This window comes from Lonchura striata, chromosome 8 (genome assembly GCF_046129695.1).
Source record: "Lonchura striata isolate bLonStr1 chromosome 8, bLonStr1.mat, whole genome shotgun sequence".
Lineage (NCBI taxonomy): Eukaryota > Metazoa > Chordata > Aves > Passeriformes > Estrildidae > Lonchura > Lonchura striata.
Window position 1 is genome coordinate 37,622,415 of NC_134610.1, and position 13,270 is coordinate 37,635,684.

Consider the following 13,270-nt stretch of genomic DNA (forward strand, 5'->3'; position numbering starts at 1 on the left):
TGGTGTCTGGAGAGAACAGACAAGCGATTGTTTGGGACAAGCTATCTACCCCCCTTTTCCCACCAGTTTCATCCCTGGGTGAAAACTCCCTTTCTCCATCAGCTGGAGTCCACCCCTAAGACGTCAGGACACCGCAGCTGAACGGATCATCTCCTGTTAAAGAGATGCTGGTTTTTGCCACCGCGACACAAACTGACACAATCACAGCACAAAAAGCAGTCAGTGGAGAGCCTGTGACCATCCCACCACTGGCAGAGCACCCAGTCCACAGAGAGATGAACAGGGAGGAGATTGTCCTTTCCCAGATAAAAGGACACAGAACTACAGGTGCAAGGGGCTCCAGCCGGCTCAAAGTGCTCTTCACCTGAAAAATGCCGCTTTAAAGTCACTTCTGGCATTGGCTGTAATTAATTGTTGCCAATACAACCCCAGTGAGTGTAAATGAGCCCTCTTAGCAGCATTTCACACTTCACATTTCTAGCTTAGCAACAGAAGTAGAAGAGGAGCCAAACAGTGGAGATTATTGGTTTATTCAGGTATTGGGGAAGAGGCTCATGCGTCCTGGTTGTTACTAAGGAAAAGACAGGAAGGCAATAAACCTTCTCATAATTTCTGAATGGGAAGTGGGGGCAAAAAATTAGTTCCACTTTGTTACTATGCTGCTCTATTTTTAATTAGCAATAAATTAATCTTACCCAAGCCTAGTCTGTTTTGCCCATGACTGATTGATGAAGGACCTCCCTGCCCTTATCTGAGAACCCACAAGATTTTTTCACCTTGTCTTCTCCCCTGTCCCGCTGCAGAGGTTTATCCATGCCAGATGAAAAGGAAACTCTAGCAGATCAGATTTCAGCAATCAGATATTTTGCCTGATGATCAGCTTGGAGAAAGCTGGCTGGTACATTGGCTTGTCAGGGATGAGGGAATAGCTCCTACATCTGTAAGGGATTAACCTGCTCATCCTCAGAGGGCAGCACATTGCACAAGAATTTGGCTCAATATAAAAAAGCAGCTGCTCCCCCAGCCTTGGGGGAAGTTCTTGGCTGTTTTGGCAGCTCAGCAACTTGTAAGGCTCAGTTCAGGTCTCTTGCAAGCCTGGTACCAGAGATGCTGGGTTAGCAAACTGCAGGGGCTGTGCTGTGCCCATGACAACAGACCTGCTGTGCATGTGTGTGGTGGGGCAGAATCCCACAGAGGAGGAAACAGACAATCCTTGAAGAAAAAAATGTAATAAAATGATATAACTACTTGAGCACTGCTGTCATTTTGAACAACAAAAAAGTCAAGGTGGAAGGGAAGATGCAAAACAATGAGTAACCAGCCTGAGAAGGGTAAGGGGCAGGAAAAGAGTGACCCTGGTTATCATCTATGTGAAAAATGCGTATTTTATTATTGGCTTTTTGCAAATATTAAAATTAATATTATATTTGTTATGTTAGAAAGTTATGCAATATTAATTCTCTTATGTAGTGTGTTAAATACAGTTTTAGTTTATAACAGTGTAAAATAGAAACTATGCAATGTAAGATTTTTTTTTACTAACTCAAGAGATGAGATAATCAAGAAATTCTTTGCACAGAGATAACAGCTGAAATGAACGGCGTCTATGCCTTTATTAATGTTCAACTCATTATTAAAAAGTCAGCTCGGCAGGGGGCTCGACAAGGAGCTCGCCCCTGCTGTTGTAGCCTTCCTGGTAGCCAAAGGGTGGGGGGAATGTGCACAGCCTGATGCTGAGTCCAGCAGCAGCTGTCCCCTCTCCTTCCCTCCTGGGAACACCAGGAAGAGTGTGTGTTCCTTTGTTCCTGCTTCCCACAGCCCCGTCCAGTCTGGTCCCCTGCAGGTTATGGTGACAGGTCAAACACAGACCAGGGATGGGGTTCCCTTTTCCCCAACCAGCTCACCCATCCAGCCCCCTCCACTGTGCCCAGCCTTCCATTTAGGGGTGTTTTCATCCCCAAAACCCTCTCCCATGATTCCACTGGTCTCCCTGTTTTGCATCCCAGTCCTAGAATGGTAGTGAGGGTGGGGCAGTAGGTGATTCCCAGAATCAATTAGCTAAATAACATTTCAGTGTCAGTACTTAGTTCGAGCCAAGTGTCCCAGCCAGGCTGTTTTGTTCATAACAAATCCCTCCTCTATTTCTTTGATCGGGCTTAAGCCCGCATCAGTTTACAGTCTCTGGCTTTTGAGGGTTAACTTAGTCAGGTAATTCTCCTAATTCCATATATCAGTTTCTAGCAAGTCATCTTTAAAGTTAATTTTAAGTCTTTTAGTTTCTTAATTACTGTCCATACACAAGAGAAGGTGGGTTGGGTGACCCTCTAAAGGACACTTATTAAATAGTTACAAAGTACTTAAACTTTGACCATGTACTTTAACTCAGAAGCGGTTACCACCTTACCGTATATCAGCTTCTAGCAAGTCTTCTTTAAAGTTAATTTTAAGTTTTCTGGTCCCTTAATACCATCTATGCACAAGAGGAGGTGGGTGACCCTGTTGGGTCTGGTCTGGCGTCTGGGGGTGGCACTGGTCCTTTTACTCTGGGGATATGGGTCCAGCCTTTTTCTTGGGTTCGCACCGCAGTGTGTGTGGTGAGTAACACCTGGAAAGGTCCTTCAAATTTGGGGGTTAGTGGATTAGTGGTGTTCCAGGATTTTATTAACACCCAATCTCCGGGACTGATGTTGTGGGCATTGGTATCCAGAGGGGAGGTTTGAGGGAGATACCCCTTCTTTCTGAAGCCTTCTAGGGATTTTCCTATGATTTTTAAATATTTTTAAGTTGCTGCCTCCCCTTTTAAATAATTTGCAGTATTGAAAGGGGTGGTTAGAAAAGGGAGTCCAAATATCATTTTATAAGCAGAAACGCCTATGTCGGACCGAGGTCTTGTTCTGATGCACAAGAGAGCGAGAGGTAAATGCTTGAGCCAATTCATTTTTGTCTCTTCAATTAATTTGGTTATTACATTTTTAAGAGTTCTATTCATCCTTTCTGCCCTTCCTGAGCTCTGAGGATGCCATTGGGTGTGCAATCTCCACCTTATCCCCAGGGCTTCTGTTACTTGATGCAAAGTTTGAGCAACAAAATGTGGACCCCGGTCCGAGTCAATGTTATTGACTAGCCCATATGGAGGTATGATATTTTCTAAGATTATTCTTGGAACTTTTTGCATGGTTTCCTTTTTGGTTGAGAAAGCCTCCACCCAGTGAGTGAGGTGATCTATTATCACGAGTAAATGTTTGTACCTCTGCACAGAGAGCATTTCAGTGATATCTACATGTATGTTCTGGAAAGGCCATAAAGCAAGTTTTCCTCCCCCATGTGCTGTTCTTCTCATTACTTTTTGGTCAGTTTTCAGGCAAATTGCACACTCTCCTGTGACTGGTTTTGCCAGGTCATACACTCTAATACATAAATTCTCCCATAAAAAGTGGTTGTACAAACCTTGGATTCCCCAGTAGGTCAATTCACAACTTGAACTCCTATCTTTTTATCTTGTGGGATGATCCTTACCCTTTATTAGACTTGCAAGTCTCTTCTTAAGAGATTACTTTTAAAATTTGGCAGATAGATAAAGTCTGCCAAAAATTGTCTAGAATTCTTCTTGATTTTTATATTTTTGGCTATAGATGCTTTAAGTGGCCTTCCCTTCACCTCTAAAACCTCTCAGACCTTCTTCCCAATGGTGACTATTACTGGTAACTTGTGCTGGACTTATCTGCCCCTGTGTTAACTAAGAACTCAAAATCTTTATAGTGGGGACTTACTTTAAAGTTTACCAAGGGCTCTTCTTGATGGTTGATTGGATCTCTTCGCTTATAGAACCCCTGACACGTCTAGTCATCCCCCCTTGAAATCTTTTCTAAGACTTCTTGTTCTTTATGCATTGCTTTATCAAACTGAAACATAAGACACCTCTCCCTACAGTAATAGCACCTCCTGTTGCTTTGTGAAACTTCAGGTTTCCTAAACTCATTGAAGTTCTTATTTGTCTCATATGATGGTGCTGGTTGGTCTCTTTTTTTTGGTAATAGTCCTGGTCTATTCCAACGTGACTTAGACAGTAGTGCTGGTGATATGCCTGCTCTTATACTTTCTTGAGCAACTGCAACCATAAGTCTAGCTTTACTTTTGGCTTTTTCTTCTTTCTTTAAATATAATCTTAGGGTTTCTAGGTGTTGGTTTAGCTGATTATACATCTACTCATCTTGGGTTCCATACCATGGCCACTCTCCCTGAAATTTTAACTCTGGCCATACTTCTGTACTCTTGTCTAAACCCTTTGTGGTCTCCCAAGAATCCCATTGGTCTAACTATTGCTCTAATGGCCTGTTAGGGGGAATTCTCTTTGCTTTTGCTTTTGAAGGGTCAGCTCCTTTGCTATAACCTGTTCCCATTCCAGGCCTCAAAAAGAAAATAAAAAAATATACCTTAAATGGTGCCCCCATCTAAAATGGAATATACAGATATGCAACTATAGTTCATTTGGCTCCTTCCCACAACTTAGTATTTTAAATCTCTTGACTGAACTTAATCTCTTCGAGGTAACCTCCCACTCTTGGCATTTATCTCTGTCTCTTGCCTAGGATAACCACTAATCACACTCACATATATTGTCTTCTGCTTTCCTGTTCTTTTTTGGACTTCTTGATGGACTTTCTAGGCCTGGACCCCAGGTAGGTCTCGACCCAAATCTTACTTGGCTTTTGCCCAACCTCCTTACTAGGCTTAGGAAGCTTGGTCTCCCTGCCGAGGTAAGGTCGAACGTCCTGCCGAGCCTTACACTCGAACTCCAGCCAAGTCCCCTCGCCTGACTCTCCTACTAGGCTTAGCCTGCTTGCCTTTCTTCTCACTCCTTTACTTGCTTACTTACTCTGCCTGCCAGGACCTATACTCTATCTGCCAGGACATGCCCCTGTCGTCCAGGACACGCCCCCTTCTTGCCAGGACCTGTCCCTTGCCTGTTAGTACATGCCCTACCTGCCAGGACCTGCCCCCTGCCTGACAGGACATGGCCTCTTATTGCCAGGACATGCACCCTTCTTGCTAAGACCTTGCCAAGACCTGTCCCCTACCTGCCAGGACCTCCTTCCCCACCTGCCCTGCTGTGGACAACCCCCTCACCCTGATTGCCAGGGACTTACTTTATCCCTAGAGAATCTCCACATGCCCAGAGGAGGGCCTTTACCTCCAAGGAGACCCCTCAGTCACTCCTCTGTTCCACTCACTTCCCCCCATTCCCGGCCGGAAACGCGGTACTAGCGGGTCCCTCTCACTGGCCCTACGTGTGGCTCATCCCGTCCGCGTGGCTCGTCTCACGCTGATCGTAGGGTCCGGTAGCCAGCAAATCCCGAGGGTCCCTCGAAGCCGGTGGTCGAGCTGTCCAGCTGTCCAGGGATCCCCTTCAGGTGTGGCTCTCCCGGACGAGCCCCCAAATTGAAATGAACAGGGTCTATGCCTTTATTAATGTTCAGCTCTTTATTAAAAAGTCAGCTCGGCAGGGGGCTGTTGTAGCTTTCCAGTAGCCGAAGGGTGAGAAGGCTGCAGAGTCTGTCCCTGAGTGTCTGTGGCACGCTGGTAGCTGGAGGTGAAGAGGTGTCCAGTCTGTATCTGCAGTCCCCCATCCTCTCTCCTTCCCTCCTGGCACACTGGTAGCCAAAGGGTGGGGGGATGTGCACAGCCTGATGCCAAGATCCAGCAGCAGCTATCCCACTCCTGCCTTCCTGCTAACACCAGGGAGAGTGTCTGATTCCTTGTTCCTGCTTCCCACAGCCCAGTCCAGCCTGGTCCTCTGCAGGTTATGGTGACAGGTCAGACACAGACCAGGGATGGGGTTCCCTTTTCCCCAACCAGCTCACCCATCCAGCCCCCTCCACTGTGCCCAGCCTTCCATTTAGGGGTGTTTTCATCCCCAAAACGCCCTCCTATGATTCCACTGGTCTCCCTATTTTGCATCCAAGTCTTAGAATGGTAGTGAGGGTGGGGCGGTAGGTGATTCCCAGAATCAATTAGCTAAATAACATTTCAGTGTCAGTACTTTGTTCAAGCCAAGTGTCCCAGCCAGGCTGTTTTGTTCATAACAACAGGGACAGGACACCTAAAGAGTTACTGCCTCCTTATCAGAAAAGACAAACATTCTTCCACCTTCTCTCCATCTTTATGGAACCACCAGAATTAAGGAGAAAAAGTTGACAAAAACCAGAAAAGTTCTTAATTTGCAAGGAATTTATGCATCATGTATGAGATATATGAATATGCAACAGGCTGTTGCTTTTAAGGGTTATTCCTTTGTTAACAAGGCATGTTTTTGGCAGCTCAGTGCCCAAAAACATCTGGACATCCATAATTCTTTGCTTTTTATTGTCTCGTAGTGTCCTAATCCTCACTGTCCAAATTTTTATTACTCTAATGCGATTACGCTTTTTATAACTATTTTATTACTAATAAAGTTTTAAAATTTAAAAGAACAAGTCATAGGCGTTTCTCACAATTTACCCTCCCAACATGGCTCTGTGCAGCCACCAGGACACTGAGCATGGGACTTGCATGGCATCATCTGCCTGCCTCCTGAGCTGGGACTAATAACTTATCAATCCTGCTCTTTCACATTTGCAGCAAACCCAGGCTGTGCAAAGCCACTGTGCAGCGTGTCAGAGCAATTCCATGTGCTCGTGATGAGCTCTTTGTCCTCTTCACAGCCAGTTTCACCCTTTGTGCAGAGCACTGAGCCAAAGCCCACAGACAAATTTAATTCAGGATAAAAATGCGTTTGCCAGCATGGTTTTGTCATACTTCATTGCCTCAGTCTTGGTCCCATTGCAAAGAGGCAGCTGCAGTTGAGTTCTATCCAGTCACTTTGGTTTTGCTAAATTTGGGAATATAACACAGGAGTAGCATTTTTGCATTGGCACAAAATGGAAGATGTATTTTTCCTGATACAACTTTCATTTGTACAATATGCGCCACAAATCCAGGATGAAAATGTTAATTCCAGGAACTACAGTGTTCTCAGAAAGCCTTTCTTTCAACTTACATTCACCCATCATAAAGTACTTGCTGTACAAGGTCTTGCCAAGTGGTTGCTTCTCCTCCTGGCAGTTTATTTCACCAGCCAGGAATTTCTGGGACTGATTTCCTCTGCTTCCACCAGGGCAAGCAAGGGTTTAACTGCTGTTTCAGAGACCAGCACTTAAACATAGCCTACAGTTTTTGTTGTCCCTTCAACACAGCCCAAAGCTTCTGAAAATGCCTTAAAAAGAAAGGCAAATCCTGTGATAAACCAGAAGTTCTGTCACAAAGCACATTGTAGTAGGGGACTCACAGATTAAGTTATGGAGAAACATCCTGGAGAAAAAAAAAAAAAAAAAAAAAAAAAACAAAAAAAAAAAAAAAAAAAAACAACACCAAAAACCAACCAAACAAAAAAAAAACCCACCACCACAAGCACAATTAAATTGTGATCGAAGGTTAATCATATACTAATTATTGTTCTCCCAGATTTCCACCTGCTGCTGGATGCTACAGTGCTCAGCACACTCAGTCATCAATAACTTCACATCAGCTCAGTGCTCAGGTTTCCAGTGCTTCAACTCCTCACTGAGATTTTTGGAGTCCAACCTGGCCTTGAGCACTGCCAGGGATCCAGGGGCAGCCCCAGCTGCTCTGGGCACCCTGTGCCAGGGGCTGCCCACCCTCACAGGGAAGAATTTTCTCCAATATCACATCTAAATCAACTCTTTCAGATTAAAGCCATTTTCCCTTGTCCTCTCACGATGCCCAATTTATTTCTGCACTAGCAAATTTTGCAAGCATGATGAGGACCATTAAATACCTCACCACAAGCAAGTAGTGTAATTCCCATAGTATTGACTATTGAAGCAGCATTATTACAGGAGACCTTAAACACTGAGAAATTAAAATTCTGCACGGCTATGAGAGACTCCTGTCATTAAAGGACTGCGTGGAGAACATCTATAACACTTTAATAATATGCTTACATGCCATAAATCACTGCCCCTCAATAATACATGCACATTATATTCATAACAGCATAATTACATGACAATTACCATACAGGAGTAATTAAGGGAAAACCTGTGTGCTATCCAAGGCAGACTAAACATACAAAGAAAATATAATTAAGCAACAGAAGGTGAGCTGTTTCCTGATGATAATTTCATTACTGGCTGTATTTTCAATTAGGTCACATCTAAAACATCAGACTTGTTCAGGGTTTTGATGTCCACAGGAATCCTGCTGCACAAGAGCCCAGGTGGTCATGGACTTACCTACCAATCTCATTTGTTAAAAGCTTTAATGGCAAGTAGGTTTTGCCCCTTGGCAGACTTTTGGGCAGCTGCCTAATTTCTATAATGGCCTAACACAGACTTCAGCCAAAAGCAGGAGTCATTCTGTATTACTGAAGAAAACATTCAGCTTGGGAGAGTTGAACAATAAATGCAGTTTTTTAGCTGAAGGAAGACCTTGCAGAGGTGAAAAGTAGCTTATGCATTTCTGTGCATTTTGCTAAAGCCCTGCCAAAAAAAAAAAAAAAGGGCTTGAGGAATAAGCCAGATGAGAGGGCAAGGCTGGGAAAGAATGTGCAGCGCTCCCAGAGGGGTTTGCACACAGCTCAGGCTGTGAGGATCTGCTCGGTGGGGACACAAAACCAGCTCAGGAGGTACAGCTGAGATCTCCCACCCTGGCATCAGAGGCACTGAAGAATTCAAGGATTCAATTTGATACAACTCATTTAAATGCCTCAGACTCCACTAAGAAGCCTAGAGGTGGGGGAATGCAATAACGAACCGGAGTGTTCGGGTCATTTCCATTACAGAAGCATTTCAACCTCTTTGGAGAAGCTGCAGCAACTGGCGAATTTCAAAGCTGAGCCTACAGACATATGCTCCGTGGCTAGAGAGGGCTGGCTGCTATTTTTGTATGTGCTTTCCTGGGAAAAGCCAGCATTTCACAAACAAGTTCAGCTAGAGAAATCATTGTATATTCATTCCTTGCTCCCTCAAAGGAGCAGGATCCTCCCCAAGAGCAGCTCCAGCAAAGCGCAGATGGATGACTCTGGATTTATCCTTCCCAGGTTGTCTGAAGCAGTGAGTTACTAAACATTAGTTGTTCTCATCATGATCGTAGTCTAATAGGTCACAGACGGCACAAAACATTATGGCATCCTGAATTTTGTGCCCATTCATGCTGTTATTTGTTAAAAAAAAAAATAATCTCAAAGGCTGCCAACCCCGTCTTGCTCAGGAACACCTTTTTACCTTTTCAGCATCTCCTCTGAGACCTCAAGGGCAAGTCAGTGTGAGTCCACTCTGAGCTGCAAATCACTGGGTTGCATCAAATTTGAAATCATCCAGCACAAAATTTAGCTCATTGCTATTGATCCCTGCAGGAAAGGCAGCACCTCGCTGTCCAGTCCAGCAGTACCAGGACCACTGCAAAGAGAAAATGTTTTGGAGGTGTGTACCCACAGCCTGAGTCCACCTACAAGACAGCCCCATCCATAAAAATCCTTCTTTAAATCAGCCAAGCCTGATAATGGATAACATCCAAATCCAGACTCACCTGGTCCATTGCCTCCTGAAACCTCATCAGACCAGAGAAGCTGAATTATTCCCTATTTCTCATCTGGTCCCCCTTTGCTTGCATAGATACTTTGTCTTTAAAAAAATCTACCTCATTTGTTTTGGGCCTTTGTGACTTGAAGAGTCACTTCAAATTCTGCTCTGGCCTCCAAGACTTTTTTTCCATGCCAGTTAGGCCAAAAGGAGACATTTTTTGCAGATTAAATAAACAGAAAAAGGGATGAAAAGAGGAGGTCACAGTCCAGATTTCAGCACCGAACATGCCATACATGGCCTTTTCTGTACAAAAAGCCCAAATAAACTCCAAAATCTGATTATGTAGATTATTCTCTCACACCACACTTTGATACTCTCATGCATTTCAAGGCTTCTAATACGTCTTTCAGAGAGAAGGGCTTGCATGAAGCCCTCAACAGAGGACTAGGAAGGAGGGGGAAAAAAGTGGATTTATCCTATAATTCAGCAAGCCAGCACAGCCCCAGCAGGAAGGTGGGGGAGCCTGGCATTCTGCCACTAGAGAAAGCCCAAGGAAAGCTGTTCTCTTTTAAGCCAGCCATATGGAAATGAAGCCTTGAGCTGCAGCATGGTGAAAGCTGCTCCTACAGCAGCATTGCTCTACTCACAGAGTAGATCTGCTACTCACAGGCAAGAAGAGAGTGGAGTGTGTGGGCTCATTGAGCCTATAGAGAAATCAGGATAAACAGCAGGCTCCTCTGAAAACAGAGCTGGTGATCCAAAAGGGGAAAATGTAAACCTGCAGATAAACCATGCAGCAGCATCAGCTCCCTTGGAGCTTGCAGAGCTCACCAAGATGAGAGGCAGGGACACTCCTGAAGGATGGGGTCATCCAGAGGGACCTGGGCAAGCTCGAGCACTGGTCCATAGGAATCCCACGAGGTTTAACAAGACCAAGTGCTGGTGCTGCACTCGGGTCTAGCCATGCCTAGAATTAATCCAGGCTGGGATGGAGCAGCCCTGGGAGAAGTACCTGGGGGTGCTGGTGGGTGAGAGCTGGACCTGCCCCAGCCCTGGACCCCCATGCCCTGGTCTGATCCCCCAGTGTGTGGGGCAGAGGAGGGGGGATTCTGCCCCTCTGCCGCTGTGATCAGGTGAGACCCCACCTGCAGAGCTGCCCCAGCCCTGGGGAGCAACAGCAGAAGATGTGGAATTGCTGGAGTGAGTCAGGAAGCCACAAAGGTGATCAGAGGTCTGGAGCACCTCTGCTATGGGGAAAGGCTGGGAGAATTGGGATAGTTCAGCCTAGAAAACAAAAGGCTTTGGGTAATCCAATTGTGGCCTTCTAGTACCCAAAGTGAGCCTGTAAGAAAGATTTAGCATTTTAGCAGTACTTGGCTGGCAGAATGAAGCTCAGAGTCACATTAAATTCTGAAAATCTTTGGAAGAAAGTTTTGCGTCTTTTCTAGTGAGTCACTGGTCTGTTACCATTGCCAAAGGAAAGAAAGGGTAAGCAAAGCACTGCTGTTACCCAGGACTACCTAAATAGCTGTGGGCTTGGTAACCAAGGGAAGATACAGCTGCGCTGGAGGGGCTGCACTACAGCACAGCAAAAAAACCAGCCCTGTCCCAGCAGCCACCCTCTTTGCACAACCACTCAACCCCAACTCTATTGCCAGCCTCATAAATCTCAGATAAAAGAGAGGTAAGATGCTGGCTGAGGTACAGGGCCCCACACTGAGGGTCTACTTCAAGCAGCATGGAAAAGCTGAGCCAGCCACTTCTGTGCCCCACCTTCTACTGGTTCAAAGGGAGCAGAAATACTCTCTCACTGAAAGGTGAGGGCCATTAGCTACTGCAGGGACTAATTGCACCTGTAGTGGTCTGGCAAAATGGGACTGCAGAGTAGGTATGGCACTACTCTAAAAGATATTAAAAAGTTTTACCCCAATTTGGTTTCCTTTTGTACATACTTGCAACTCACTTCAAGCCTTCAAAGTTGCAGTCAAGTAATTTTTAGCAGATCAAAGGGAACTAAACCCAATTCTTTTACTCAGTACATTTTAAAACTGATTTATTTACCAAAAGCTGCCTAAAATATGTGGAGTTCAACTTGAATGTGTTAGACTTGGCTAAAAGCCACCCTATTCTCTACTGAAGGCAGGAGTGCTATAGAAAGTAAACACCATCGTATTGTCTCCTGCTGATCCCTTAGGGGAAAAAAAAAGGTAAATTAAAAAAAAATTGTATTTGACAGTCACTTTCATGCCATGAAATACAGTAACACTTGAGCTGCACTAAGGATTAAAACATGTATTGCCAGGGACAGCTTAGAGCAGTTACACAACCAAAATAAGAATACAATTAAATAAGAGTATCATGCTTACAGGATTCTCACAACTCTGTTTAGAATTCTTTGCTTCCTGCATTACACCAAAGACTTCCAATTAGCCTTCAGCTATCACAACCCCTTGTTTATTAAAGGCTGGTATTTTAAGCAGAATTCGGCACTGATTTCGCTCACTTCCTCCTTGCACCCCTTACCTTTTCCCACCGATTGCTACTCCAGAAAGAAGCAGGAGGGTAATGCCTGCCTTTCCACGGAGCGTGTCACTCTTTAAACTCCCTGGTCCACCCCTCCACTCAGCCCCTGCCCCGCGGGGCTCACCCGCACACAGGCTGAGCCAGCAGCGCCTTTGCTGCTGCTTTCTCATCTTCCCACGCTGCGGGCTGCTATTGCATTTCCCCGGCTGGCTCCACCTCTCCTCCTCCCACTCTCTTTCCTCTTTAGATTCACTTCAAGGCCAGCTTCCCTTCCTTGCTGCTGGGCTCCCACAGCTGGGAGTGCGGTAAAGCAGGGGGAGGGGAGCGGAGCTGGGAGCTTTTATTCAGCAACGCTTCCTTAACCAAGCAGCTGCTTTGAAGCCCCAAGGTCCAATTTCAACTGCTGAAGTTGCCGGTAATAAAAAACAGCTAAATATAGCACTGCTTTCAAAAAGCAGGTTTGAGATGGGGAACTGTTAAAGCTCTCGGGCTGAAACACATTCGGAATCTGTGAATACACAACTTAGATGTAATAGCCTGTAAACACTTGCTGGAATAAATATTTGGACTCACAGAATGGCTTGGGATGGAAGGGACCTTAGAGCTCATCTCACTTCATGGGCAGGAACATCTTCCACTGTTCCAGGCTGCTCCAAGCCCTGTCAAACCTGGGAAACTTCCAGGGATCCAGGGGCAGCCGCAGTTTCTCTGGGCAACCTGTGCCAGGGCCTCACCATCCTCACTGGGAAGAATCCTGTTGCTTCCATGAGAGCAGCTAAATAGAAATGAAGGCCTTGAGGAAAGCAAATTTACATCAGTGCAGTGGAGACCTGGCAAAGGAAGCAGAAACCAAGAGCCTTGACAAACAAAACTGCCATCCTCTGCATAAAAAAAGAAACGTTCCACTGATCTTGGTAGTCTGTTTACATGTGTCAAGCTTGCCCAGAGCAAAGCCTGAAAGGTGCTGGTAGGAAAGTTGTTAAGGGATAGGATGAGTGGCACAAAAAAATCACACCAAAGACCAGATTCCGCTCTGCAAAGGAGGTTTGACTGCCATATCTGAGGCTTCTACAGAATCACACCTCCAGGTCACTAGAGCCAAAATAACCAACTGAGAGAAAAAAAAAAAAAAAAACAAAAAAAACCACAAAGAAACCACAAAAAAA

At 45.2% G+C, this 13,270-nt stretch overlaps 1 long non-coding RNA gene across 1 annotated transcript; it reads right to left on the minus strand.

Annotated features, from left to right (window-relative positions):
* Window positions 1–5,470: 5,470 nt before the first annotated feature.
* On the minus strand, window positions 5,471–12,244 carry LOC116183823 (uncharacterized). The gene is made up of 2 exons (XR_004148519.2): window positions 12,105–12,244; window positions 5,471–5,794 (listed from the first exon to the last, which is right to left on the minus strand). It is a non-coding gene; the product is annotated as an uncharacterized LOC116183823 (long non-coding RNA).
* Window positions 12,245–13,270: the final 1,026 nt, after the last annotated feature.